This window comes from Dendrobates tinctorius, unplaced genomic scaffold (genome assembly GCF_039654945.1).
Source record: "Dendrobates tinctorius isolate UK_male_01 unplaced genomic scaffold, ASM3965494v1 ptg000020l, whole genome shotgun sequence".
Classification (NCBI taxonomy): domain Eukaryota; kingdom Metazoa; phylum Chordata; class Amphibia; order Anura; family Dendrobatidae; genus Dendrobates; species Dendrobates tinctorius.
Window position 1 is genome coordinate 18,708,425 of NW_027361688.1, and position 10,698 is coordinate 18,719,122.

Here is a 10,698-nt window from a genome sequence, read left to right on the forward strand (position 1 = left end):
ACACCAACAAAATATTTGAAAATCCCCAGGAAATAGTTCCAGAACATCTTTCCTTAGGACTCTACGTAGTGACGGATGCTGACATAAGGACGCAGACAATGTTTTTTTTACTTTTGAGCTTTCATTTTTTTCTCACCCATTTTTCAAAAAGTTGAGAAAAATATACTTCAGTCCCTCCCCGGAGTGATTCTATGCACGGCCGATATTTTGGCCCAATTTTTGCACCATTTTGTGAAACGTGACAAATACCAAAAGGGAAAAAAAAAAAGAAGCGACTTACAAAAAAAAAAAAAAAAAAGCAAATGGTGAATCAAAGCCTGTGTGTTCTCAGTAACAAAAAAAAAGGTTTAATTTTACTAAAAAGCTAAATGTCACTTTAAAATCTAAGGTCAATTGTTTATTACAGGGAAGCAGCAGGTCAGTGTTTCCGAAGAAATGCGAATCAGTTGTGTGAAAAGTAGACACCAATTAGGAAAATTGTCCTCCACCGCTTTTCACTGATTGCAGTTTTTTCTATAGTCAGAGCCTCCTAATGTTGTCGCGCCATCTGCGCCTCTGATTTACAACTTTGCTCTGCGGTTTTTATTTAATTCATTGGATCTGAGGCCGAAATGAATGAATGTTGTTCATCTGCAGAAAAAAAAAAACAGCAATTATCGAGTTTTCTGTGGGGTCTTAAATCACTAAAACACCTCTTTTTAAAGAGACACAACGCCTAAAGGGGGTTGATCAAGATTATGGTAACATAGCTGACTTCCAAAAACAGCATCATCTCGGGTCTGTCTGAGCTGGTATTCCAGCTGAGCTCCATTGAAAAGAATGCAGTACCAAATTCAACCTGTAGACAAGGGTGGCGCTGCATTTAGAAAAAAAAAAATTAAAATTCTGGATAACCTTCTTGACATACATAAAAAGTGGCCCAAGAGCAATTATTATATAATTTTGAAAAGGTGAATATAGTTTGTTTTTATTTTCCTTTTATGCTGTTTACTGCATTTGCCCACTTTTGTCATAAATTCCAAGACAATGCCTAAAACCGTATGGCTGACATTCAGAGTGGCATTCCACGCAGCGTTCTTGAACCTTACCTTTCCGAATTAAAATTTAGCAAATTTATTATGTAATGGATATAATCATTTGAATTTTTAATTTTTTCCTTCTAAACTACAAATTTTTAAAAAAGGAATTGTGCTTCCATCAAACTGTACTGTTCTTAAGTAAATATAAGAAATTAAATCAAATGTTGCATTGCTAGAAAATTCTGCTTCTTTCTCCACTTGAGCCACTTCTAATCCTTTTCTTTGCCTCCTGAACTTCTTCAAGTTTAGAAATGTTGGATTGCCAGCCTACTAAGACGTCAGGTTACTACTCAGCTTCTTATATTTTAAGAATAGGGAGACGTAGTAAGAAGCACAGTAGGAAAACAACCAGAGAGAGACACAGAAAGATTGTCATGAGCGTGCCAACAAGTCCTAAATGCCTTATCTCAGAGCTGGATTCACAGCTACATTTCTCGGTACTGCTGTATAATGTACTGAATAATGCTGCTCCTGCTTCTCTCTGTGTGTCAAAAATAGAATTCCAGCTGGTTAATATTCCACTCTATTAGTAATTTAAAAATTCCTCCAAGAAAACATGACAGGGAACAGAAACAAAAAAGCTATGCGTTCCAGCATGCTTTGTTAAAGCTACTAACACGTCTTTGATGTCAGAGCTGGATTCACAGCTACATATCTCAGAACTGCTGTATAATGTCTTTTATGCTGCTGCTCTTCTCTCTGTGTGGCAAAAAAAAGTATGCCAGCTCCTGATTAAAATTCAAATTTATTGGTAATTTAAAAATTCCTCCAAGAAAACATGACAGGGAACAGAAAAACAAAAAAAGCTATGTTTCTAATGCTATCCAATATTCATTGTTAAACCTACTAACAAGTTTTGAACCTCAGAGCTGGATTCACAGCTACATATCTCAGAAGTGCTGTATAATGTCCTCCATGCTGCTGCTGCTGCTTCTATCTGTGCGGCAAAAAAAGAAAGTAATCCAGCTTCTGGTTAAAATTTCAATTTATTGGTAATTTAAAAATTCCTCCAAGAAAACCTGACAGGGAACAGAAAAACAAAAAAGCTAGGTGTTTCAAATGCTACCCAGCATTCTTTGTCATAGCTACTAACAAGTCTTTGACCCCAGAGCTGGATTCACAGCTACATATCTAAAAAGTGCTGTATAATGTCCTCCATGCTGCTGCTGCTGCTGCTTCTCTCTGTGTGCCAAAAAATATATAGATTCTAGCTTGCGATTAAAATTCCACTTTATTGGTAATTTAAAAATTCCTCCAAGAAAACATGTCATAGAACAGAAAAGCAAATAACCTAAGTGTTTCAAACGCTATCCAGCATTCTTTGACACAGCTAGTAACAAGTCTTTGAACTCAGAGCTGTAGTCACAGCTACATATCTCAGAAGTGCTGTATAATGTCCCCCATGCTGCTGCTGCTTCTCTCTGCGTGCAAAAAAAATATATATGTTCTAGCTCCCGGTTAAAATTCCACTTTATTGGTAATTTAAAAATTCCTCCAAGAAAACATGACAGGAAACAGAAAAACAAAAAAAGCTATGTGTTTCGAACGCTATCCAGCATTCTTTCGGAAAGCTACTGTGATGAACAAAGCAGGATTTAGTGCTCCAATGTTGAATAGCAAGGCCTTTTAGTATGATAATGAGAAAAGGCCCAAAACAGAACTTCAAAGCTTGAGTAGGAGTCACGCCAGCATGGGGCAGGAAGGGGCCTGGGGGCTTCAATTAGAATATACCTGTCAGCTAGACACAGAAATACACATCCATTGCCTCTCCCAGCCGCCCCGACTCCATCCTAGGATCATGGATTATGAGCACATCTTTCGAGATATGGACTCATGAAAAATATCCGAGTGACCCTGAGGAAATTGCGCATCTGGCAGTGCGACTCCTGAGTCGGTGAGGGCTCTGGGACCTGAGATATAGATTGGCCCTCCACAGCGACCCAATGGGGCCATGTTTGCTCTCCACACGACAGGCAAAACAAACCGCATTCACTGGTACCTCTTATGCCCTGATCCGATCATGCTGTTGAAAGTTACCCCCTTTCTTAGATATTGGGAATAAGTTCTGCAGGGAGCTAAAGGGTGGAATTTATTAGCCCACCCTCTGACACAGGGGGAGGGTCCCAGCAGGCTTAAGAACAGCAGCACATGGCAGAGACACTCACTCTCTCTCAGAAGAACCAGACGATGATGATCTAAGAAGGAACTGGGGACAGATCTGCCAAGGGGAGCAGCGGCCGCGCTTTGGGGTTTGTCCGGCAACTAAGATTCTTGTACCTGTGGACTGCAGAGCTCCCGCCACCCACATGCAACCTACAATCTGGTAAATTGACCTCCAGCTTAATATCTCTAACTCTTGTACCCTTATTGTTATATTTTACTCTGACTGCAAATCCACTGTAATTCCATTGTATAGCTTACTGTATATTTCTGTAATTATCTAGTGCGCCCTTAAGGCAATTAAACCATAAAATTAATCTTGGGCTGATGCTTTTACTCTGATTACAAATCTTAGAATACCCAGCGGGTAACAGGGCGTCCTCCCCGGCGGCCATTTGCTCTAGGTGCAGTTCCCTTACTGACCTCAGAGACAAAGGGGGCGCCGGAGAGCTGTGCCTGTGTAGTTACGTCACATTGGTGACATGGGAGGAACGGGTCCTGTTCCTCCACAAGCTACTAACAAGTCTTTGACCTCAGAGCTGGATTCACAGCTACATATCTCAGAACTATGGTATTGTTTCTCTCTGTGTGCTAAGGAAGGAAAAGCAGGAATTCATCCCTCTGGTACTACTACTGTGTATTGGGTTAATCACAGGAGTTATTTTCTCATCCACCAGCTCAGAGACAGAAACTGCAGAGGAGAAAACTGGTGAAAACGCAGGATACAGGTCATATAATAGCTATATTCCTAACAGCTTACATTGAAAGGTTACTTGATAGTACAGTCACATACAAAACATCCCAAATAAACCCTGGAGCCTCATAAAGGAGTCTATTCGTGTGTCAGCGAAACGCGCTGTAAATGCGTCCCGACCCTTCGTAAGTCATTAGCATGGTCACCGTCAGCCACTTTAAATAAATAAATCCCCTGCTTAGAATTACAGGGTTAACAGAGCAACAAAGAGGCTTCTAAAACGCAAAGCTGAAAAAGCATAAAACAAGGAGGCCGATGTAATATTTATGTGCAAAAATTTCCCTGCAGAATTAATAGGACTTCCATTAATTACAATAATTACTGAGTGCATTTTCAAAGCGCGTCGCTGAAAACAGAAGAGCGGGGACTAAATTAGTATTTAGCTAAAGTTATAGCTGTGTTAATAATTTATCTGCTGTTCAGTTTGATGGCGTGCCGTCTCGCCCTTGTATCGCTCATTGCAGAGTATAGTGGGTAAAATACACTGCTCAAAAAAAATAAGGGGAACACAAGCAACAGAATATAACTCCAAGTAAATCAAACTTCTGTGAAATCAAACTGTCCACTTAGGAAGCAACACTGATTGACAATCAATTTCACATGGTGTTGTTGCAAATGGAACAGACAACAGATGGAAATTACTGGCAATTATCAAGACACACTCAATAAAGGAGTGGTTCTGCAGGTGGGGACCACAGACCACATCTCAGTACCAATGCTTTCTGGCTGATGTTTTGGTCACTTTTGAATGTTAATTGTGCTTTCACACTCGTAGTAGCACGAGACGGACTCTACCACCCACACAAGTGGCTCAGGTAGTGCAGCTCACCCAGGATGGCACATCAATGCGAGCTGTGGCAAGAAGGTTTGCTGTATCTGTCAGTGTAGTGTCCAGAGGCTGGAGGCGCTACCAGGAGACAGGCCAGTACATCAGATGTGGAGGGGGCCGTAGGAGGGCAACAACCCAGCTGCAGGACCGCTACCTCAGCCATTGTGCAAGGAGGAACAGGAGGAGCACTGCCAGAGCCCTGCAAAATGACCTCCAGCAGGCCACAAATGTGCATGTGTCTGCACAAACTGTTAGAAACCGACTTCATGAGGATGGTCTGAGGGCCTGACGTCCACAGATGGGGGTTGTGCTCACAACCGAACACCGTGCAGGACGCTTGGCATTTGCCACAGAACACCAGGATTGGCAAATTCGCCACTGGCGCCCTGTGCTCTTCACAGATAAAAGCAGGTTCACACAGAGCACATGTGACAGACATGACAGAGTCTGGAGACGCCGTGGAGAGCGATCTCCTGCCTGCAACATCCTTCAGCATGACCGGTTTAGCAGTGGGTCAGTAATGGTGTGGGGTGACATTTCTTTGGAGGGCCGCACAGCCCTCCATGTGCTCGCCAGAGCCTGACTGCCATTAGGTACCGAGATGAGATCCTCAGACCCCTTGTGAGACCATATGCTGGTGCAGTTGGCCCTGGGTTCTTCCTAATGCAGGACAATGCCAGACCTCAGGTGGCTGGAGTGTGTCAGCAGTTCCTGCAAGATGAAGGCATTGAAGCTATGGCCTGGCCTGCCTGTTCCCCAGACCTGAATCCGATTGAGCACATCTGGGATATCACGTCTCGCTCCATCCACCAACATCACGTTGCACCACAGACTGTCCAGGAGTTGGCGGATGCTTTAGACCATCCGCGGCCTCATCAGGAGCATGCCCAGGCATTGTACAGTAGGGAGGTCATACAGGCACGTGGAGGCCACAAACAATACTGAGCATCTTTTCCTTGTCATGAGGCATTTCGACTCATCAGGAGCATGCCCAGGCGTTGTACAGTAGGGAGGTCATACAGGCACGTGGAGGCCACACACAATACTGAGCATCTTTTCCTTGTCATGAGGCATTTCCACTGAAGTTAGATCAGCCTGTAATTTGATTTTCCACTTTCATTTTGAGTATAATTCCAAATCCAGACCTCCATGGGATATTCATTTTGATTTCCATTGATAATTGTTATGTTTTATTTTTCTGAACACATTCCTCTATGCAATGAATAAAAATTTGCAACTGGAATATTTCACTCAGGGATATCTAGGATGTGGTATTTTAGTGTTCCCTTTATTTTTTTGAGCACTGTATATGGTGTAAAACAGTGTGCGTGGCAAAACAGCACAACTCAATACACGTCATAGTGGCCACTCCCGGGTACTGCAGCTCAGGCCCTATGTAAGTGAATGGGAGCCAACAACTGAACATTACACAGGGCTGGGCTGTTCCTGCTTTGTGCGCTGTTTACATCTGGCCTGAGCTGGTAACAGCTGATCAGCGGCGGCGCCAGGCATCGAATCCCCACAAATCTTATAATAATGACCTATCCAGAGGAAACCTGTCATATGGAATACATTTCATCTGTGAGGATCAAGTTATAGAGCAGAAAGACCTGAGCAGATTGATAAATTGTCTTATGAATACAATTTGAGTATAACTTTTTAATTCTTACTCTATGATTAGGAGTCCAGTGGGTGTGACATACAGGTGTCAATCATTAACTAGGTCCGCCTACTGGACTCTTAAGCATTGAAACAGCCAAAACTATGTATCACTCTGCTCAACTCTTCCTCATGCCTGCAGATCAGACTCCGAGTTCAATTTGACAGCTTCCCTTTCCTTTGGCTTCCCTCTGATAATAATGAGATGACTCTGTCCTTTTGTCCCAATCTATACTGTAAAGCTCACAATTGAGATGCAAAAATCTAAAAGTGTCGAGATACGTGCCTAGATTCATTAAGGCCACCTTTTTTCACACCAGCATCGATAAGGAGACCCGGTGGAGTGTGAGGCACAAAGCCTTTTAATGAGTTGGGTAAAAGTGGCGTGCGTCAAATCAGATTTGTGGTGTAAGAAACGCCATAGGCCATCATGAGTTTGGAAGTTGGGGGGGTCACCATGTCCCATCACACCCCGCGTCCCTGAACCACATCCTCCCATTATGTCAGAGCCGGGCAAAAATGGCATCTAAATAAAAGAGAAATTTTTTGCCTTGCACAAAAAAAAAATTGGGACTTTTCAAATATTTCTTACTATTGGTCCTGTTACTGTTTGAGATGCGCTTTCATACCGTTGATGTACGATTGATTGTTGAGCCCCATCAATTCCGAACGGACAGAGTCCTCCTTGGCATTTCACTTGCCCAGCGACACGCCGGCCACCTACCGTGCAGGGAGCAGCACCACAGCTTGGTTCCAGAGAATAAAGCCGCGTCGTAGTGACAAGCACAGCGGGGCTCGCGAATTCCGATGCACAAAGAAAATAACTAATAGGCACGCTAAAATAAGCAGCCTCTTCATCCTTCATTTCTCACAGACAAGCCTCACAGATTGGTCAGTGACATCTTTTTAAAAATTTTTATTAATTTTTTTTCTTCGATAACCTGCCGTTTAAATCATGGCAGGGGCCAATAGGCTGAAACAAACACCTATTTTTATGGCAGGTTAACAGGAGTTGAGAAGCCCCCGATATCGACCAGTCCAACCAACAGTGTAATGTGTATGGGGGGGGGGGGGGGGAGCAACGACCAACTGATGATCAGGGGAGATGTCGAACAGACCTGTCCGATTTTGGAGCCGACTAGTCAAGTCGGCAGCTTTCCCTTAGAGAACACAGGAGCGCTCAGTCAAAGGTGCGATCTTGTGTATGGGACAGCCAGCAGAGACGGCCAACTTGGCAGGATGTTGCTCCAAACATCTTGGAGAACCAACCCCAGATCTTCTGTGAATGGGGCTTGTGCAAATTCTTCGCAGTCTTGATGATGTTGAGCTCAGATCTTCAACTCCAGGACTCATCCTTCTTCACGCGGAGCATAGTTCTTAATGACATTGGCTGTATGGTCGCTGCAAAGATCTCAATCTGCGCCTGCGCCATTTTCCCGGAGGCCACCGCATCGCAGCAGTGGGGATGTGCGGGACTCCGGGTTTTCACAAAATGTCGGTGCAGCCCCCGCACTCCTGAGCACCGACAAACCTGCCGCACCAGCCTGGGATGGGATTTCCCAGAGGCCACCGCTTCACAGCAATGGATGTGCGGGGGCTCAGGGCTGTCAGAAAATGTCGGCGGAGCCACTGCACAACAGAACCTGCCCACTCCAGTCTGGGATAGGAATCATATCACTGCCGGACCACCGAACACCCCCTGTGACCACACTCCATCAGCACTACTGATTTCTCCTCGTAAGCTGAAGTCGGACTCCCAATTTGATGCATTTTTTCCCTATTTTCCTTCTGAAAATTTGGGGTGAGTCTTAGGGTCCGGAGCGTCTTATAGTCTGAAAAATACGGTAAGTCCCACCGATGCACCATGTCGTGGCCAATCATATAAATACATCTTGCACCTGCTCGTTTTCCCTCAATCTCTATCCCTCCCTCTTTGATTGACAGCTCTGGCTTCAAAACGGCAGAGGACAGAAATAGATGGAAGGTGTATATAAAGGTTTCGCCACGCCATGATGCACCGAGCGCCTGCACTTGGTTTGAACAGTCATTCTGCGCTGATGAGTCTCTTTAAAGTGGTTCCTTCTTCACTTTCAATTCTAAGTGAGCGGCGCCGGACAACCACTTTAGCATAAAACCTGACATATCCCACTTGTCGGAATCGCCAAGCATGGCATAATCCGTAACAAGCGTCATGTCTGCAAAATCCAGGTTCTTCCTGCTGAATGCTGGAAAGGTTAATTCAATTCCCGCCGTCAGCCGCTCCACCATGCGATGGCACTCCATAATCTCTAAACGCTGTCTAATTGGCAGCAGCGGACGGCACAGCAATTTTAATTAAAGAAGGGGGGGGGTTTCTCTACTAAGGCCATTAAAGGGATTATTAGTACTTCCATGATGATCGTACTTCCCAGCGAGCGTCAAGTGTACGGGGATTTTACACACAGAGACAAGCACTAATCAATCAGCTTTCCTGGCGCAGGTTATACGTGTCGACTGTCCCCAAACTGATTTTTGGGAAACAGTCCTGTCAAATTTAGGGTATCCTTTTTCCAAATAATAGCAGAATTTATATAAACCTCATCCGTGAGTGAACATTTTTTGGCAGGACTGTGGGCAGTCCCAGGCGGGACTATAGTGTTGGAAAGTAATGGTTCTAGAATGAACAAAGGTTCAGTTTTATCAAAGGATTTGACATAAAACGCAATGAAAGGTAAAAAAAAAAAAAAAAAAAAAAAAAAGAGTGCTACAATTTAAGGCTGCGCTAAAATTTTTAGACTTTTGGCGTTCTGCTACAATTTTGCCAAGTTCCAGCAAAGTGGGTGGAGATGGGACAGAATCAGGGTCTGGAGACAGCCACTCATCAAAGCAGCTTAACCCCTTCACTACATCCACCGTACATATACAGCGCCGCAGAAGGTGCATTGCCGCAACAATGGCAAGACGGATCGATTAGGTTCTCACAGAGCCGGCGTAATCAGCAGCGGGCGTCACATATATATCACAGCGACACCTTGCAAAAACGCAAATGATCTCCATTGTGACCCCAGACTGAAAGATGCCTGTGGGCAAAAATGATCTCATGCACTGCAATACAAAAGCATTTGGATGGAAACCCTGATGAAAGTGCTCAGCGTAGAGTGCAGGATAAATGTGATTCAAAATATTATGTAAAATGTTCCCAATGAAAGCTTCAACTCAATCTCTAAATAAAAAGTAAGCCCCCACTCAGGTCCGTCATCTGTTAATGGAAATATAGGGGGCTTCAATGTTACTGGTAGCACAAAGGCTCTGGAAAAAACAAAATTCCTCCTTGACCTCCAAAAGAAGGCCAGCAACAGCACTGGGCACTGCAATGGCAGATTTGCAATTTTCACTCAGCAACATTCATTGCTGTTTTCTGGAATAAACAAAATCATCACTACACCTCTGGATAAATTCCTAGAGGTGTGTAATTTCCAAAATGGGGTCACTTGTGGGGGGAATTCTACTGTTTTAGCACTTAGGGGCTCTGTATATGGAGTCAGCAAACTAGTCTAGGAAAATCTGCGCTTCAGGAGGCAAATATCAAAAGTGATAATAGCAATCAATGAGAGAGCAGCTTTTATTTCTTAAACTCTTCTGGAAAAATGATAGCAGTGCTGTGATTGGTTGTGGTCCATAAGGGTCAGTTTTGAAAAACCAACAAGACCTTCCGAGCTCCTATTATTTGGGCGACCTCTCACTATATACTGTGTATTTTTCGGACTATAAGATGCACTTTCTCCCAAAGAAAATTTTGGCGGAAAATGGGGGTTGCGTCTAAAAGTCGGAACGCAGGCTTATTGGGGGGGGGTTGCGGCTGTGGTGAAGCAGCGTCCCTTCCTCAGGGAACTGGCGGCAGCAGGAGTGTGGCGATGCTGAAGCTCGGTGTCGGTGGTGAGCAGTGCAGAAAGCATCATAGCATCATTGGTTTCCCTGCAGCCATCTTCCTGAAGACCTGGGCCCCCGGAGGTGGCGAGTGTGTGGATTGAGATCTCGGCTGGGCCTCTCGGGTTCCAATTTCCTGAGGCTGTGGGATTCAGGAAAATGGCCGCCGGAGGCCGCGCGTGCGCAGATTGAGATCTCGGCGGCCCTTGGGTTCAGGAAAATGGCCGTTGAGAAACCAATGATGAACTCAGCACATTTCTGCTGCCGTCATCCTAAGGCAGGGACCCTCCTCCATGCAACACACTTGTGTT